Genomic DNA, 7377 nt, shown 5'->3' with positions numbered 1-7377 from the left:
AGGCTTATTTGGCCTCTGAGCCCATTGATTTTGATCCATTTGGAAACTTTTCCTAAGCTCCAGGCCAGGGGTGAAGGTGAGTAATCTTTAGCCTCTGGAAATAATAATAATAATAATAATAATAATAATAATAATAATAATAATAATATCCCACCCATCTGGCTAGGTTTCCCCAGCCACTCTGGGCAGCTTCCAGCACATATAAAAACATAATAAAATGTCAAACATTAAAAACTTTCCGATGCAGGGCTGCCTTCAGATGTCTTCTAAAAGTCATGTAGCTCTTTATCTCCTTGACATCTGATGGGAGGGCATTCCACAGGGAGGGTGCCACTGCTGAGAAGGCCCTTTGCCTGGTTCCCTGTAACTTCACTTTTCTCAGTTCTCCAAAGGAACACAGACCCTGAGTGAATGCCTGGAACCCTTGGGACTCTTGCTGCAGCTTCTGCAACACTATATTTCTCCTATTGAATGCCTTAGCAGGAAATCAGTGCTCACTGTTAGGCTCCCGAAACGACATAATAGTGGTAACGCTTAAGCCTGGTTCATATGTGAGCCACAGGTATCTGGAAGACTAAACTATCATGGCACTCTCTAAGTGAGGCCACCCTGGCAATGATTCAGAAATAGTGATCAAAACCATCATAGTGGTTAAGGCAGATAATCACCACGATTACCACCACCACTACTACTATTTCAGGGAATCTTGATAACAAACGAGCATAGTTAATTAAAAGGCATATTTGTTGCAAAAACATGCAGAGTTCACCAGAGCGGCGATCACAGCTGTCCGTCCATAAATCAAAGATGTCCCTTCTAAGGAGGGTGTTTCCGGTGACACCAGAAAAAGCCAAACTTCCTCTTGTGACGTATTCTGTATTGAAGACCCCCCCCCCCAATACGCTTAGACCGTGGGCTAAGGGAGTCAGCTCCCACCCCTTCCTCATTCTCTGAGTGTATACTTCCGTGGTCTTTCCCACTCTCTGAGCTGCTTTTGTTTCTAGCCCCTGTATTTTGTCCTTCACTAGCGTGCTGGCAGACTCTCCAAAATGCTGCTATCAGTTGGCATTCCTGAGGGAGAGGGAGTTGGCTATAATCTTCCTGTCTTGTAGTTAACCCTCTCTCATCCTGGCTCCTTCCTTCACTGGGAGCTGGCTGAGCTGGCTCATTCATGACATAGGACACGGGTGGCGCTGTGGGTTAAACCACAGAGCCTAGGACTTCCCGATCAGAAGGTCGGCAGTTCAAATCCCAGCGACGGGGTGAGCTCCCGTTGCTTGGTCCCTGCTCCTGCCAACCTAGCAGTTCGAAAGCACATCAAAGTGCAAGTAGATAAATAGGTACCACTCTGGCGGGAAGGTAAACGGTGTTTCCGTGTGCTGCTCTGGTTTGCCAGAAGTGGCTTAGTCATGCTGGCCACATGACCTGGAAGCTGTCTGCGGACAAACGCTGGCTCCCTTGCCCAATAAAGCGAGATGAACGCTGCAACCCCAGAGTCGGTCACGACTGGACCTAAAGGTCAGGGGTCCCTTTACCTTTTATAATTTGTTTAATATTTGAACCTGGTCCGATTCATATCAGAGGAAGGGTCACAGCTCAGGAGCAAAGCACATACTTTGCATGCAGAAAGTCCCAAGTCCAATCTATAACATCACCAGGTAGGACTGGGAGAAGCTGGACTGAAATCCTAGAAAACCACTAGTGATGAGCATAGACAATACTTGTCTGGATGAACCAATGGTTTGACTCAGTACAAAGCAGCTTCCTATGCTACCCACGCAACCTTTTAAAAAGATGTCCTTGTTTAACAAGATGTGAAGATAATATGAAAAGTGTTGGCTTTGCATTTCTTTTTCAGTTATTGTCAGTTGACGCTTCTGGAAGTAATTACCTGGAGTCTCTCAAACAAAACCAACAAATAGAGCTAGGAATTTTTTTTATCATTACGTTTTGATTAATTTCCACTGTTGGTTTCCCTGACTACTGTGTTGAGAGTGGAAGGAGGTTAATTTGAATCGCTTGACACTACACAAGGGTTATGATGTTTCCTAAGAAAGGGAAGGGGTGTAAACAAATGAACAAGCTTTCTACAGTCGCAGTGGCACAGAGCATGAGGTTGCTAGAATGCTATCTGCAGCGCAAGCCAACAACAGAATGTTGCACCACCTTCAGGCACACAGGATACTCTGAGAAACAGTCGTACCTCTGTTTACGTAACCCTCTAGTTATGTAAGCTTCAGGATACGCGCGTGGCAAATCCAGAAATATTTTATCAGGTTTCGCCGTGCGCGCATGCGCAGAAGTGGTCCTCAGGTAGTGGAAACCTCAGATGCTGACAGGATCTCCGGAGCAGATCCCATCCACAACCAGAGGTACCACTGTATGGCATGAACCTGGGCAGGGGGGTCATCCTCCCTACATATTGCCTCCTAAATTATATCTTTTGCAGCACATCTGGGCGTCATGAGTCTGTAAAGCAGGGATTGGGAACTTGTTGTCCTTCAGATGTTGATGGATCACAACTACCATCTTCCCTGACCATTGTCCATGCTGACTGGGGTTGATGGGAGTTGTAGTCCAGCAGTAATCCAGTTACGGTCCAGGCCTATAGCTTCTTCATCCTTGCTGCCTTTCTATGTTACACTTCGCCTCTGCCCTTATCCCTTATTCAAGGTGGTATGCATTTCTTCCATCCTCTCAACACCCCTGTGAGGTGGGTTAGGCTGAGAGATAGCAGCTGCTCTGACATAGTAGGTTATGTGGCTGAGAGGGGATTTTCTGGTCTTCCTGGTCCAATACTGTAACCCAACTTTTCTCAACCTTGGGTCCTCAGATGTTCTTGAACTACAACTCCCATCATCACTGACCACCGGCCTTGGTGGCTAGGAATGAATGCTTTGGGGATAGCTCACCTGGAAGAGCATAAGACCCTTAATCTCAGGGTTGTGAGTTCAAACCCCACATTGGGCAAAAGATTCCTGCACTGCATGGGAGTTGGACTGGATGATCCTCATGCACCTTCCAACCCTACAATTTTATGATTCTGTGGCTGATGGGAGTTGTAGTCCTACAACATCTAGGGAACTGAGGTTGAGAAAGGCTGCTTTAGACAGTACGGTAGGCTGGCTCTGATGTCCTATTCTGTTTGCCTGAGAATGGCCAGAAAACAAATTTGTAGGATTTCTTTTTTTACTGCCATCTTCTTTTCTCATAATTCTTCGAGCCCCTGAAGATGCTAACAAAATCTCTTCAGGCTTGAGATCCCAAACTACTCTGGTGCTGGAGCTTCTGATGAGCTACGGACCTCACAGGCTGCCACAAAAGGCATGTTCTCCTTCTGGCCAGATATATCCTCTGAATCCATTCCCTCTATTTTGTGGGCAGGTAGTCCCTCCCCTACCTGGCCTGGTCTCCTTGGCAACGCTTCCCCCAGGCGGGATTGGACAACTGACTGAGGTAGGCGGAGACCTCCAGGTATCCCACCTGGGGGAAGGCGAAGCCAAGCCTGTGTTGATGGAGCCGCTCCAGATCCAGGGGCTGCACGAGTCCACGCAAAGGGCGCCCCCCGTTTTATGCGGGGAGCGGTCATTGCCTCTTCCACTGTGGAAGTGCAGTCAGAGTGCTGGTTCATGAGAGTCTGTCATCATGACGGTGCATGCATCAGTTTTAAAACGAAAGTTTTAAGTTCTTAACTACTTCTCTAAAGCGATTTTGACTGAAACGAAGTGCTGTGCCTTATCAGAGTAACCATTAAGCTTTAACCTTCATCAAGTGTGTTGAAATAAAATTCCAGTTTTGTTTTCAACATGCCTCATCCTTACTTTCATCCTCTGATTGAGGGATAAGTGGGCACAGATTTTCCTTTCACATTATTAAAGATCTTTGCTGCTGGATATTATTAGTAAATGCTACCACATACAGAGAATCTCAGACCTCTCAAGTGTTACTGACAGGAAGCATTTTAAGATTTAAAGCACCCAAAATCTGGTCGTGTTACCTAGCTCCCATCCTTATTGAAGGAGTTAGCTGCATTAGCCATAACAAAATCCCATTGAAATAGTCTGTTTGCCCTGCACAGGCGGGCAGCTTTGTGGGCGGGCACTGAGCCTCCCCTACGGATTAGCCTATTGTAGGCTGGATTGTCCTCCTGCTACTGAATTGGTCAATGGCAGCAGTTTAGGGGGTATTCCCCTTGGTGAGGTGCCAACTGACCAGTAGCAGTGCTTGGCACCATGCCCAGGCAAGGATAAATGCCTGGCCTGCAGGGCCTTTCAGCCTCTCACTTGCCATGTTGGTTCTCCCACCCTCCTTCAGATTAGGGTTGTATTGTTGTTGTTTTTTGCAGATGATACGACCTTGCTATGGACAATGTTGATCGCTGGGTTTAGGGGCTGGGCAGGATTTTTTCCCCATCCGACAAATTGGCTCTTCCATTTTGGTTTTTACCTATCTCATAGCAATTGTCATAACTTTGTAAGCAGATAGGCAATCGGATAAGTCTAGCCTTGGCTGGAGATGAGGTTGTAGCCTCTCCCTGCCCCTCCACGGGTAAGGGTATCCTGATAAAAGGGTCCGGGAGGAGTGGCTCCTGTCCAATGCCCAGATGGGGGCTAGGGCCATACCACTCCTCTGACGGGGACTGTTTGGGGGACGTCCTGATTTGATGTAGGTCATAGAGCATTCCCCACCCCACCCCCCGTTTTCACCCTTAGAAACACTTCCAGTGGATGGGCAGGAGTGACAGTCACAGTTGCTTACCTCAATGCCTATGGCCAAACCTTCACATCTGTAACCAGTAAAGTTGTGGCCTTATTTGATCCCAAAAGCAATATGCTGTGTGTTGTCTAGTTATTTGCACCTTAGGGAACAGGGTGGTCACGGGGCCTTGCCACACAAGTCAGATGAAATTCATGTTCTTCTCATTGCTTTAAGGCTTAATTCTGAGTGGATGGAAGTTCAGAAGAAGGTTATGGTGTAATACCAGTATCTCAGCCAAGTGTGTGCACTAATCCTTAGAGGAAGTGGCCGTCTACCAAGTCTCAGACCACTGGTCCCTCTGGGATTTTAGGATGTATGAGTTCTACCAATGGACTAATCCTAACCCTTAGAGTCAAGGTGAGAATGCAAGTAGGCTTCCTAGGTACTTTTAATGTAGTCACATGCAAGCTCATTGTGTTAGCAATGGGAATACAGGATATTTCTACAAAACAACCCAGAATGGAAATCATATGCTGAAGACAAGCAAACATATAATCTTGGGCAGGAGCTTGTGTGCCAGTTGATCTGTTCTGTTCCCACTCCACAACTCAAATATATGGTAATATTTCCCCATTGCTACCTTTTTATTTCCCCCAACAAAATTGCTTTTCCATTTGTACTTCATGCAAAATTTGCCATAGGAAAGGTACTGTAGGTAGAAAGGAAGGAAGGGGTGCCCAACTTGTCGATCCGCTGAAAATCGAATGGAAGTTGCAATGCAGAGCTGAGTGTTTAACCATGTCAGGCTGCTCTCATGTCCAAACCCAATTAAATAATTCAACGTTGTGTCCCTGAAGGCACCATGAGAAAGAGACGTGCCAGTGCTGGACCTTAGAATACTGTGAGACTGTTCAAAGCAGCACAGGAAGGGTTGGGGATTTTTTATTTCAGAGAGGAAGAGAGAAGACAAAGATGAATGGCCCTTGAACTGTGTAGCACTGGGATTCTTGAACCAGGAACACTGAAAACTTCAGGTGTAGAGGTTCATTTTTAGCATGGGACTGGGGCTGTGACAGAACCTGCCTTCCAATTTGTTGAATTTTTTTTTTCTTCCAGGAAAGAGGCTTTTGTTTTTTCTTCTGCCTGTTCCAGAGGGTGCTTTATGATTTATTTATCATTTCAGCCTTCTCCATAAGAAAAAGTCCCATGGAAGGCGTGATCTCATGACGTCTTTCCCTAGGCTTGAAATGGAAGGGCTTGAAGTCATGGAGGCTGGCTATCAAGTGCTTGAGAATACAGTGGTACCTCAGGTTAAGAACTTAATTTGTTCTGGAGGTCCGTTCTTAACCTGAAACTGTTCTTAACTTGAGGTACCACTTTAGCTAATGGGGTCTCCCGCTGCCACCACCCCGCCGCTGCACGATTTCTGTTCTCATCCTGAGGTAAAGTTCTTTTTTTAAAAAAAGTTTTTTATTAACAATTTCAACATAACAATTATCAAAACAAATCATCTTCATTATTTTCTCCCCTCCCCCTAAAAACCCTCCCTCCCTCCGCCCAAGACTTCCCTCAGCTCCTCTCTCTGATTTCTCGACTCATGTTATTCTCTGCATACTGTAAAATTGTATATATCATTTTATTATCTGTCTACTATATTAACCCTCAATAAATTTGTGTATGTTTATTCAAAACCTGCCAAGGAGTCCAATTCATTTTGTTGTCTTTTTAGATAATTTGTAAAAAAATTCCCATTCTTCTTTAAAGTCACAGTTATCCTTATCTCGCAATTTGTATGTCAGTTTTGCCAGTTCCGCATAGTTCATCAATTTCTCTTGCCACTGTTCTTTTGTCAGAGTTTCCTCATTCTTCCATCTTTGTGCTATCAAGACTGAGGTAAAGTTCTTAATCTGAGGTACTATTTCTGGGTTAGTGGAGTCTGTAACCTGAAGCCTCTTTAACCTGAAGCGTCTGTAATCCGAGGTACCACTGTAGTGCTTTCATTGGTTTTGTTTTTAAAGAAACTGCTTCCTTTAGAAGATCATAGAATCATATAACTGTAGAGTAGGAAGGGACCCTGAGGATCACCTCGTTCCTGCAATGCAGAAATATGTAGCTGCCCCATATGGGGATTGAACCTGCGACCTTGGCGTTATCAGCATCACACTCGAACCAAAAGTAAAAGTAACAACAAAACATCAAAAAACGCTTAACAAATAACAATGGGCAACTGTCAGGTGCATGGAAGGCAGCCTTCCCACTTCCCATGTTTCAAGGAAAGCTCAGAAAAGCCCAGCTGAGATACCACTGTAGTGTGGTGGTTAGAGTATCTGACTATGACTATGACCTGAAGAAGAAGAAGAAGAAGAAGAGTTTGGATTTGATATCCCGCCTTTCACTCCCCTTCAGGAGTCTCAAAGCGGCTAACATTCTCCTTTCCCTTCCTCCCCCACAACAAACACTCTGTGAGGTGAGTGGGGCTGAGAGACTTCAAAGAAGTGTGACTGGCCCAAGGTCACCCAGCAGCTGCATGTGGAGGAGCGGAGACACGAACCCGGTTCCCCAGATTACGAGACTACCGCTCTTAACCCCTACACCACACTGGCTCTCTGAGAGACCAGAGTTCAAATTTTCATGAAGCTCACCAGGTGAATTTAGGTCAGTCTCTCAGGCTACACTCTT

This window comes from Podarcis raffonei, chromosome 17, assembly GCF_027172205.1.
Source record: "Podarcis raffonei isolate rPodRaf1 chromosome 17, rPodRaf1.pri, whole genome shotgun sequence".
Lineage (NCBI taxonomy): Eukaryota > Metazoa > Chordata > Lepidosauria > Squamata > Lacertidae > Podarcis > Podarcis raffonei.
The sequence above is the reverse complement of the archived record's forward strand: the minus strand, read 5'-3'. Positions refer to the sequence as shown.